This window comes from Dasypus novemcinctus, chromosome 22, assembly GCF_030445035.2.
Source record: "Dasypus novemcinctus isolate mDasNov1 chromosome 22, mDasNov1.1.hap2, whole genome shotgun sequence".
NCBI classification, from domain to species: domain Eukaryota; kingdom Metazoa; phylum Chordata; class Mammalia; order Cingulata; family Dasypodidae; genus Dasypus; species Dasypus novemcinctus.
Genome location: NC_080694.1, coordinates 13,701,019 through 13,712,710, shown reverse-complemented (window position 1 = coordinate 13,712,710; position 11,692 = coordinate 13,701,019). Strand labels below are relative to the sequence as shown.

Sequence of the window (11,692 nt, the reverse complement as noted above, 5' to 3'; positions counted from 1 at the left end):
CCACTTTAGGAGGGAGAAGAAGCAGGAAAATCAGGGAGTGTAATTAACACAGTGTTCTGAGCACTAGGATAGAGGCACATCAAGTGTGATGGAGAAAGGAGCAAAGCCATTTAACTCCTGGCATGTGGAGCAGGGGTGAAAATGGTGGAGGCCGGAATTATTTCCAAGTGGAGGGAACGGCTCAAATGATGTTTCTTTCTTTGTATACTTCTTTTTAAAAGTAGGTTTATTACAATAAAATTTACATACAATAAAATTCACCCTTTCCAAGGGTTCAGTTTGATGACTTTTGACAAACCCCTCAGTTGTGTAACCACAATTGATATATAACATTTCCATAACCACAAAAGCTTTCTCTTTAGCCCTTTTGTGGTCAGTCTCCTAATTTTACCTCCAGTCCCTGACAATCACAGATCCATTTCTGACCTGGTAGTCTTCAGAATGTCAAATAAATGAAATCATATACCATGGGCTTTTGGTTTATGGCTTCTTTCACTGAGCAGAATGGTTTTGAGGGCAATCCTTCTTATTGCATATATCAGTCATTCCTTTTTGTTGCTAAATAATATTCCACTGTATGTCCCTACTACAAATTGTTTATCCTTCAGTAGTTGGTGGATGTTTGTAGTTATTCCAGTTTATATTTATTATGAAAAAATAGCTATGAACATTTTCATATAAGTCTTGTTGCAGTTACATGTTTTTATTTTTCTTGTGTACTTAACTAGAACGGTGATTATACATTCATATTATGGGTTAATCTGTCTTCCAAAGTTGGTGAACCCTTATGCATTCCACATCAGCAATGGATGAGAATTCCAGTTATCTGCATCCTTACCTGCAAACAGTATGGTGAGTTTTTCTTTTATTTCTTTCCATTGTTTCAGTTTTTAGGCATTTTAATAGATGTATAGTGATATTTCATTGTATTTTTAATTTGTATTTCCTTAATGACTAATAAATTGAGCTATTTTTCACCTGTATTTGTTTTTTGGGTAAGTGCCTATTCATATCATATGACCATTTTTAAATTGGACTGTTTTCTTATTATTAAATTGTGATAGTTTCTTTTATGTTTTGTGTAAGAATATTTTAGAAGACATGTTTTGTAAGTATTTTCCTCTGTTTTCTGGTCTTTTCTTACTTTTCACAAAGAATGGATTTTTAATTTTAATAATGTTCAATCTATCGATTTTTAATTTTGTGGTTCTTTTTGTATGTCATATTTTAAAAAGTAATTGTCTAACCTATGGTAACTAAAGTTTTTTCTTAAGTGTTCTTTTTGAAATATTATACTTTTAACTCTTACATTTACATGTTTAATTCATCCCTTTTAAGTTAATTTTTATAAATAGTGTGAGGTAAGAGTGGCGGTTCCCTTTGTGCATGTGGCTATCTAATTTTTCCAGAATCATTTGTTAAAGAATATCTTTTCCCTATTGAATTGCCTTGACACTTTTGTTGTAAATGAATTGAAAATATATATATATATACATTCTATTCTGTTTCTTTCGTTTATATGTCTATCATTATATGAGCACCTCTCTATCTTGTATATTATTGCTTTCTAGAATGTTTTGAAATCTAATAGTGTAAGTTTTGTTCTCTATTTTAATGTCCATTTTTCTTTTCCAAAATTGTTGCAGGTCTTCTAGTTCTGTTGCCTTTCCACAGAAATTTTAGCATCAGCTCTTAATGTATAAAAATGTCATCTGAGATTTAATTGAGATTGCTGTGAATCTATAAATCAACTTTGGACAAGTAATATCTTACTAAAAATTATTTTCTAATCCACTAATGTAACTTTTAGGTCTTTAATTTTTCTTAACAATATTTCCTATAGTTCAGTGTACAAGTATTGTCTGTATCTGTTTAATTTATCTCTTAAGTACTTTATGTTTTAATGCTATCATAAATAGTATTATTTATTTAATTCCAATTTCCAATTATTAGGTGGAAAATGTACCTCTTAATGTTTCAATAGACCTCCAGATTCTTCAGATTTTTCTGTGTAGAACTATTGGAGGATTTACTTTGCCATATGATTAAATCCAGGAAATAAGGGAAAATAAGGGAAAATAAGGGAAAAGACTGTCATGATCTTCTTGTAGTTTTTTTAACCTTTCCTTTTACAAGCTAACTAATACCTCCCTAGAACAGCCAGGACAGTCAATTCATTTCTTGGTTTGTGAAAGAAGTGTTCATTGTTCACTTAAAAATGGTGCTGTAACTGGTTTGTAACCTATAAGAGGCATGCAGTTGCAAACTGCTAGATGGATGGCTCGGGGTAATATGGACAACTATTGGTTAGTTGCATGAAAAATGTGTACAGGAAATAGAGGCTGAGGATACTGAGAGTGTTTTGCAAATATTGCTAAAAAGGTACTGAAATTTACTATCCTGAGAAATATGCAAATACTTATTTTACAGTTTCGTGACACAGTTCATGCTGGAATAAATCCGTTTGGGTGTGATGAATTCAAACCTGAAAATGCATGATTATATAAATTAAGCATTGAATTTCTGATTTTCAAAAAATTGATGAAGAACATGTAACTTTGATAAAATATTTGTTGATATATATATATAACCTGCCATAGAAACCATAGTCATATCAAGGAACTACACATGGTGTGTTTACATATTACTCTGAAATATCATTTCTCATTTAGGTAAGAAGACTGTTTAAATGAATTTTATTTATCTTTTATCCCAGATTTTCATTTGCATGTATGAAAACTGAAACAGCACTTGTGAATGTGTTGTCTGCATTGACAGAACATTTCCAATCTTTAAGTGATGGCAGGTTTATGTCTGTGTGTTCAGATACTTCCAATGGAGAATCAGTTAAGGTAATTCCAATGATGGGTCAATTTTTTTCCCCATCCCATTTATGGAATCAAAATAAAGGCTTTTTACATTCTTTCTGTCAAATGTGAAATACTTACTATTAATGGGGGGTGATTTTGTAAAATTCAGCTTAAATGTTCAACATTCAAAATAAAATTATTTGGTTTTGCTTGCTAATATTGTGGAGCACAACTTCACAGGAAAAACAATATTCTTCCTAAATTAAGTAAACTTTGAGTAATATGCTTTGTATTCATCATGGAAAGCACATAATTTATCATTGTTCATATTCTATCCATGGTAATGGAAGTCATTTTCAAAATATATCCACAATTTACAGTAAATAAACTACAAAAAATTTATGTTCAATCCTCCTCTGAATAAGAACACCAAGAAAAACTGCAAGAGTGTTTCTTCTTTGCTGGCCACCATCAATCAGGTGTTAGACATTTTTTAGGCACTTAAGACATTGGAAATAAACCTAAATGTCCTATCATGAGACTGAACTATGTCTGAAAACAAATTATTTAAAAATTTATAACATTTATTCAAAATAATTTGGAAAACCTTAACCAAAATATTCAATGAATGGAACAAAAAAAACAGCTCATCATGATTTTTTAGCAAACTGCATTGTTGAAAACAAAGCTGATGAACATGAAATTATTGCAGTACATTCTTTTAAAAGTAAAAGAAATTCAGAACAATTTAAATATGATTTCTGAAATGTGATGCAGGATTTATATATGAACTTTTATAATTGCTATTTTGATTATCTTAACTTGTGGGAAATTTTTTCAGTGGGAGTTTCCAGTTTTAACTTTATAAATTTATATTCTTCACTGGAAAGGGAAAAGTTTGAGGTGTTCTATGGATTTTCAGTATTTATATTTAGTAAAAGATTTAAAATGAAATATTAAAAAAGGCATTTATACTGTAGAAATGGTTATTAAAAAGGTACTCAGAAGGCAAAAAGGCAGTAGTGTAATAAACATCTTAGGCTGAAAGATTTACAAAGTTCAAAATGGAAACATTAAATTGGAAAGTATTTTACATTTATCAGAATTTGCTCTGTTCACCTTCAAAGTTATATAGAGAACAATTATTGATTAAAACATTATGGTCTACAGGGAAGAATCAATGGCAAGTCAAGAATTTGCAAAAATGTAAATTTGAAGATTTCAGGCAACTTTATTTAGAAGTAAAATTAATAAAACTCTATTAAATAAACACATACTTCAGAGCAACGCCTCAGCATATGAAAGACATATACGGTGAGAAATTGATTAAAGGATATTAATATATACCAAGAAATATTATCCTTCTTGTGGTATTTTTATAAGTTAATTAATAGAAAAAATTCTGAAAGGAACATGGGTTCATATTTTCATTTTTAGAAAGAATTGTGTTCATTTTAAAAAAATAGTTTTTGAATAGAACTGTTTTAGAGTTGGTATGTCTTTCCAAACATATCTATCTACCTGTTAAAAAAAAATTATTTCAAATATAAATCTTCCTCTCATACAAGATTCTTCTTGAATTTAAATATTTTAAAACTATTTGCTAATGGCTGTATATTGATAAAATAGAAACACTTCAAGCATTCTTAGCATTTTGATGTTATTTCACATTATAAAATGCAGACTCAATAGATAGAATCTATTTTATGCTTTCTATCCTATTCATTCTTGATTTTCACTACTTTTTTTTTTAATCAGTGTTAAAATTATTTATATTGCATAGGGCAATACTCAGGAAACCATGGCTGGCATGCCAAACCCAGTCCACTGCCTGTTTCACTGGAACACAGCCACACGATTCATTTACATTTTGTCTGTGGCTGCTCTCACAGTACAACAGCAGATTTTGTAGTTGTGATACAGACTGATGCCCCACAAAGCCAAAGGTATTTATTATCTGGACTTTAGAACATTTTTCCTGACCTAGATATAGGGAGAAAGTGATTTTAAAAGTATTCTCAGGAGAGTTCAGTTTGGAAATAATACCTCCTAACTGCTGGAAATAGGAGGGGCTGGGGCATAGTATGGTATAGGTACCATTTCACTACATAGTATCAAAAACTAATTTAGAAATCCACAGCTTTCTCCACTTTTTGTGTTTTCTCAACAGATATATGGGCTGGGTTCACATCAAACTTGGCAGAAATGATAGTTGTGCATTGCTTTTAAAACATCTAATGAAAATTGGTGATTCATTTGGTAAATAGGTTAATACAAAATACATATAGTTAAATATTTTATTATTTGATTTGAAAACTGAAATTTTATTGATTTTTGGTTTGCTCTTTACTACATTGGCAATTAACATCTGTTAAAGCCAAAATGAGGTTCGGCAATGTCATTGTAAAATTAAACCCTAGAACTTTGTTTCCCTTCCCCACCACTCATCCTCCACAAGTTCACACACACTGTGCACATGCTTGGAACTGACACACTCATCAAACACAAGTGTACTCATATATACACATACTCAAATATCATTGTAAGTTCAAGTGTATATTTGTATGCACCCATTGTCTATAAATTGTGTGTGTGTGTGTATATATATATATATATTACATTGTCAGGTAGTTTGTTCAATTACTCTATTGCAACTAGTTTTCCATCAAAATAAACTCTACAGTTCAATTTTAATTTATATTATTCTGTTGTTAACTTAACCAGTTCCCTGATTTGAGACACCTCAATTGTTTCAATTATTTATTATTATGCACATGCTCCAGGAAATATCTCGTAATTAATTAACCTTTGCACATCTTCTGAATTTACTTCCTCTGGAATTTCTAGAAGTAGACTTTACGGAACAAAGGGTATCCATACATCAATACTTAGGTTTTTTTGCTGAGTGCTATTCCATTTTCTGGGTGAAACACAATCTGCTTATCCATTGTTTTGTTCCTGGACATTTGGGTTATTTCTAGTATTTAGCTATTGTAAATAAGACTGCTGTAAACAGTCTTCCAAAAGTCTTTGAACATGTGTTTTCATTTCTTTTGAGAAAATACCTACAACTGGAAGTTCAGGATCATAAGGTAGAAGTATGTTTAATTAATCAAAACCAGATGAACAATCCTCCAAAACGGTTATATCACTTATGCCCCCACAAGGAAAGAAGGAGAGTTTCAGTTGCTTCACACCTAAACTACATTCTATTTTTTAGCCATTCTATCATGTTTGAAATAATATCTCATCATGGATTTAATTTGTTTTTCTTTGCTGACAAGCAATTTTTAGCATCTTTTCATGTTTATTTTCCTTTCTGGCTATTTAAATTAATTTTTTTCTTATTCAGTGTCTCTAATTCTTTTGCTCATTTTTTTTTAATTGGGCAAGTCTGTACCTTCTTTATTCATTTTCATAACTGGTATCTTTTGATAGGCAGATATTTCTAATTTTGTTGAAGTCTAGTCATTTTCTTTTGGTATCATTTGTGTTTTTGTGTCATGTCTATGCCTAGCCAAGGGTCACGGAAATATTACTTTTTATTTTTTCTAGAAGCTTCAAGTTTCTAGTTTTTTTTATTTTGTGTCTATGATCCATCTAAATTTTTGCATATGGAGGGATATACGGGTTGACTATCAGAGTTCTACTAAGTTCGGTAAGAGTTCTACTAAGCTGCTTAGTCTTTTAGGCTCTTGGTCACTGTGTAGGCATCAGCAAACACTGCAGTGATAAGTGACACTGAATGTTGAGCTAATCGTTCCTAATCTTCTTTCTGGGGTATTGACTCCTCAAGAACTTGATACATTTTCAGCTGCTTCATGTCTTCAAATAGATTTTTTTTTTAATCAATGTTTCTAGTTGTTCTTTGGAGGAGGGTTTATTCAATGCAAGCTCATCAAGTATGATTAGAGAAGTATTTTCCCTCATTTTAAATGTATTAGCTCCATGAATTTGCTCATTATAATTAATTCACATTAGTGAGGTCATTTAATATCTGTCCTTCTGTGTTGTAACTTATTTCACTCAGCGTAATGTCCTCAAGTTTCATTCATATAGTCGCCTTCATCGGGACTTCATTTTTCCTTACTGCTGAAAAATATTCCTTTGTATGGATAAACCATATTCTGTTTATCAATTCAGCAGTTGATGGACACTTCCGTTGTTACCATCTTTTTGCAACTGTGAAAAGTGTTGCTATGAAAATCAGTATGCAAATGTCTATTCATGTCTGTGCTTTCAGTTCTTCTGTGTATATGACTAGTAGGGGGAATGACAGATCATATTGCAATTCTAAACTTAGGTTTCTGAGGAACCACCAGGCTGTCTTCCACAATGGTTGTACATTCTACATTCCCACATTCCCACCAACAATGAATACGTGTTCTTATTTGTACACATCCTTTTCCAACCCTTGTAGTTGTGTTTTGTTTTTTATTTTTCTTGTAATGGCCATCTAGTAGGTGTGAAGGGATATCTCATTGTGTTTTTGATTATCATTTCCTTAATAGCTATGGATGATGAGCATCTATTTTTGTTCTTTTTAGGCATTTGTATTTCCTCTTTGGAAAACTGTCTATTCAAGACTTTTGTCCATTTTTTAAAAATTGGGTTGTCTTTATATTATGGAGTAGTAGGGCTTTTTTATATATCCTTGATTTTTAACCCTTTTCAGACATGTGTCTTCCAAATATTTTCTTCTGTTTACCTTTTCCCTTTCTTGGAAATATCCTTTGAATTAAAAAATGTCACATTTTGAGGATGTCCCATTTTTCTATTTTTTTTCTATCATTGCTCACGCTTTGGGTATAAAGTCTAAGAAATCACTGCCTACTACAAGATCTTGAATATGCTTCCCTACATTTTTTCCTTGGAGTTTTATGGTTCTAGTTTTATATTTAGGTCTTTGATGGATTTTCAGCTTATTTTTGTTTAATGTATGGGATACAAGTTCTCTCACATTCTTTTGGATATGGATATCTATTTCTACCGCACCACTTATTGAAGAGACCATTCTGTCCCAGTTCTTGTGCACTTGGAAACCTTGTCAAATATCAATTGACCATAGAAGTCAGAGTCTATTTCTGAGCACTCAATTTGAGTCCCTTGATCAGTATGTCAGTATCATGCTGTAATATGGTTTAAGGCAGGAAGTGTGAGCTCTCCAATTTCATTCTTCATTTTCAAAATGTTTAGAGTTATTCGTGTACTATAACTTTCCAATACATTTGGTAATTGGAGTTTACATTCCTACAATATAAACTGTTGAAATTTTGAATCATAAAGCAAGTTAGATAGAATTGACATTGTTACACTTCTAAGCTTATTTTAGACCCCAGAAAAGTACTGGAGAAGGAGGAGGAAAAAGGCAAGTTGGTGAATCTGTAAATAATCCAACAGACTAGGAAAAGTATGGGAAGGTGCTGTGATGTGTGTGTGCCTGAGAACCATGCCTGTACAGGAATCCTTTAACCCAGAAATTCTTGAATTGGACAAGAGCCTCCAGATGACCAGGTTCCCTGAGCTAAACGGCATGGACTGCAAAGTGCCATAAAATTTATAACAGAAATTTCTGGATTTATTAAAGAGAACCACATCTAAGAAGCTGAGCGGTTTGGGAACAGTTATCCAGAGGCTAAACATTAGAATGGACACCTGTGCGATCCTGCTGAGGCACGAGGTTCTCTCCTCGGTGAAGACCATGGATTATGAACACATGATGGATAGCGTGTGCCAACGTCCTTCAGCAACATCTGTCAATGGGTATCATGAAATGTGTCAACATGCCGATGCTTCCTGGAATCAGCAAAAAGTTAACAGAAAAAGGAATAAAGTGATGCCCTTAATTATACAGGGTTTTGAGGATGCAGCAGAGGAAACAGGACCTCGGTGACAGATAAAACAGTATTAAACTCCTCAATTGTTTTAGGATGTATCTCTATGACTGCCTGATAACCCAATGAGTTTATGGAGCTGGGTAACATCAGCTAGACAATGTGGTACCAGGAGACATGCTTGAACTGACCAAATGGTTATGGTCATGCATCAGTGGCTGGATATTCCTGAAAAGAGGAATAACATCAAACATGTGGTCACCCATGAAGATATAGAATTGGCATAACAAGAAGCAATGATGAACTTGGTGAGGGTTAACAGAACTTGGTGAGGGTCAGCTGCAGGGCTCATGCACACATTCAATATCCACCAACATCATTGGGTTCAGGATGCTGGGCGGGTGAAGAACCTGCCCCAGCAGCAGAAGAGCACCGTGTCTTTCATCATCCACAAATGCCCCATGCCTGGCAAGATGGCTGTTGTGAACAAGGCCTGCAGGAACATATAGCCTCATGGATGGGACCTGCCTGGAAACTTCTGGAGTCCTTCTGATCTGTTTGCTATATGAGCAAGGACCTCAATTCTATGCAGAGAAAAAGTCTCCCAAGTATGAGTAAGGCCACCAAGTATGGATTATTGAGATTCTTGAGAAAAGGAACTGCACAGAAAGAATCATAGATAAGCCATGGGTCATTGGAGTGGCCCTCAGAACACGAATGCCATGTCAGGTGCACCTCCTAATCCTGACCAAAAGAGCTTAATGGTTTTGTTTTTAAACAGACATATTCCATTATCACTACTTCAATTAAGGACTGTAAATCACAAAAATCTCATTGTTTCTACAAATATGGTGACTTTAGGTCAATTTGTGAGTGGATAAAATTAATGAAATAGAACCTATTGCCTTTTTATCCTGTTACATTAACTGAAGATGCCCCTAATCCCGGGGCAGCTTCTGAGTTGAAAACTGTATTAATTATCCAGGTCTGTTGATTTATTTAGAATCTCTAGACACTTACCTTTTGCCAACAGACTCTTTTAAATGTCATTTCATGTAGCACAGACTTTAGAAGAATAGTAGTGTCAAACTATTTAGTGTCTTTTCATTGTTTTTTTTTTCATTTATTATCTATCATCAGAAGTCTGATCTGTTTTTCACTGTCTTGAGTGGTATTCTGAAAAGAAAAAACTTGTCAGTGACAGGGATATCCCATTAGTACAGAGCTGAGTGACACCTTGAGTCTTAATTTTTTCTAATGTCCTTCAGGAACATGGCTCATCCAGGACAGGACCCACACGCACATTCAGTTAAACAAGGCAAGTGTTGGATTCTTCAAGGAAAGAATTTTATTTCTTCTTTCTGTGGTAGCCTCTCAGATATCTGCAGTAATATCAATAATAGTTTTCCATATTAAGAGAAAAATTATATTTTTGGAAATGTAGTTAGATATTTTATACTGTAACAAGGAATTGGTCCTCCAGAAATGGGCTTCTGTATAATACCCACTTTCAATTCAATGTATAATTAACCATGCAAATAAATTTAAAATATTTAAATTTAAATATAATTATATTTATTTATAATTTATTCTATATATTTATATTGTATTATCTATATTATATTTACTTAAGTTTAAAATTATAATTAATTGTAATTACTACTATCAATAATAAAGACTGTGGATGCTTGTGTTTAATAAATTTTATATTTTGTATAGTAATTTCAGAATTTTTGCTTTCATAAAATCAATAGCTATTTTGCCAAATTCTAAGCATTATTTTGTCCATTGTGCCAATGCATTTTTGTGCACAATTTTTGTGACATGTTAAAATCTGTCTTACCAAATTTGCAGTTGGAGCTCAATCTTGTTATTCAAATAAACATTTACATTTTTTCTATTTTTAAAACTTAATTTCAACTCCACAAAATAAATTAACAGACACAAGGTAGCTCAACAATTATGGAAGCATTATTTTAAAAAATCCTGCCCGGGTACATTTATCTTATTTAATCCTAAAAATTAACTCAATTTTTTCTCCAGCATTAGGTAAGATAAATAAATGAGCACATATTGGTTTAATGACATGAGCAAGGTCTCCTTGTTAATAAAGTAAATGAAAAAAACATGTTCTAAAACCAATATATTTTTTACCTCTAGCATTGATAAAGTACCTTCTTTGCATGCACTATAAAAATATTACAATATCATTAACTATATTCCAAAAGCTACATTAGCTGTATTTTTCCCACGTATTGCCACGTTCTTAACACCTTGTAGTAGAGGAATTAAACACAATCCTCATCTGCAACCCTGCCATGTGCTTGATTGCCCACAGCTGTAACTCTGAGAGAACGCAGCTTTATAGGATACTCTCATTTGCCTTAATTCTCACAGCTGCAAAATATTGAGCTAATGTCTCTTCATGATGCTTTGATTTGAATACTTTCATTGCCTCAAAATGAAATCTTTTAACCCAATACATTCCAAATATAAAAACCAACCCCTTTCTGTTATGTTGCTCCCAACAACTTTAAGCAACTAAGACAGAAATTGCTGTCAGTAAAGTGTTCTGCTGCTATGCAAATACCAAAATTGTTACAGCAGTTTTATAAAGAGTTAGATTCTGGAATGACTGTGAGGTCAATAGAAGAGACCTAGATTGCTTTGAGGAGACTGCTAGTAACATGTACACTGAAGTTACTCCTGATGAGGACGTATACCAGAATGAGGACTCTATCACTGCAAACTGGAAGGAGGGCAATCCTTGGGTAAAAGTTGCAGAGAACTTTACAAAATTGACTCCTAATCTTAAATGAAAGGCAGAATTTGGAAGTGTGGAGCTTGTATATTTAGCTGACAAGATTTCTAAACTAAATGAAGTAATTTCAGCCTGTTTTTTCCTAGTAGCTTATAGCAAAATGTGAAAGGAAGGAGATAAACTGAGAACTGAACTCCTATGCACAAAGAAAAACAAAATAATGGTTTTGGAAATTCTGAACTTCTGGAGAACGAGTCCCCAGAGACTTGGGTCCCTTATGTAGGCTT

General features: G+C 32.9%; 1 pseudogene; it reads left to right on the top strand.

Moving 5' to 3' along the window:
* Positions 1 to 8,259: 8,259 nt before the first annotated feature.
* LOC101433430 (selenide, water dikinase 1 pseudogene) lies at positions 8,260 to 9,406 on the top strand (annotated as a pseudogene).
* The last annotated feature ends 2,286 nt before the right edge of the window (positions 9,407 to 11,692 follow it).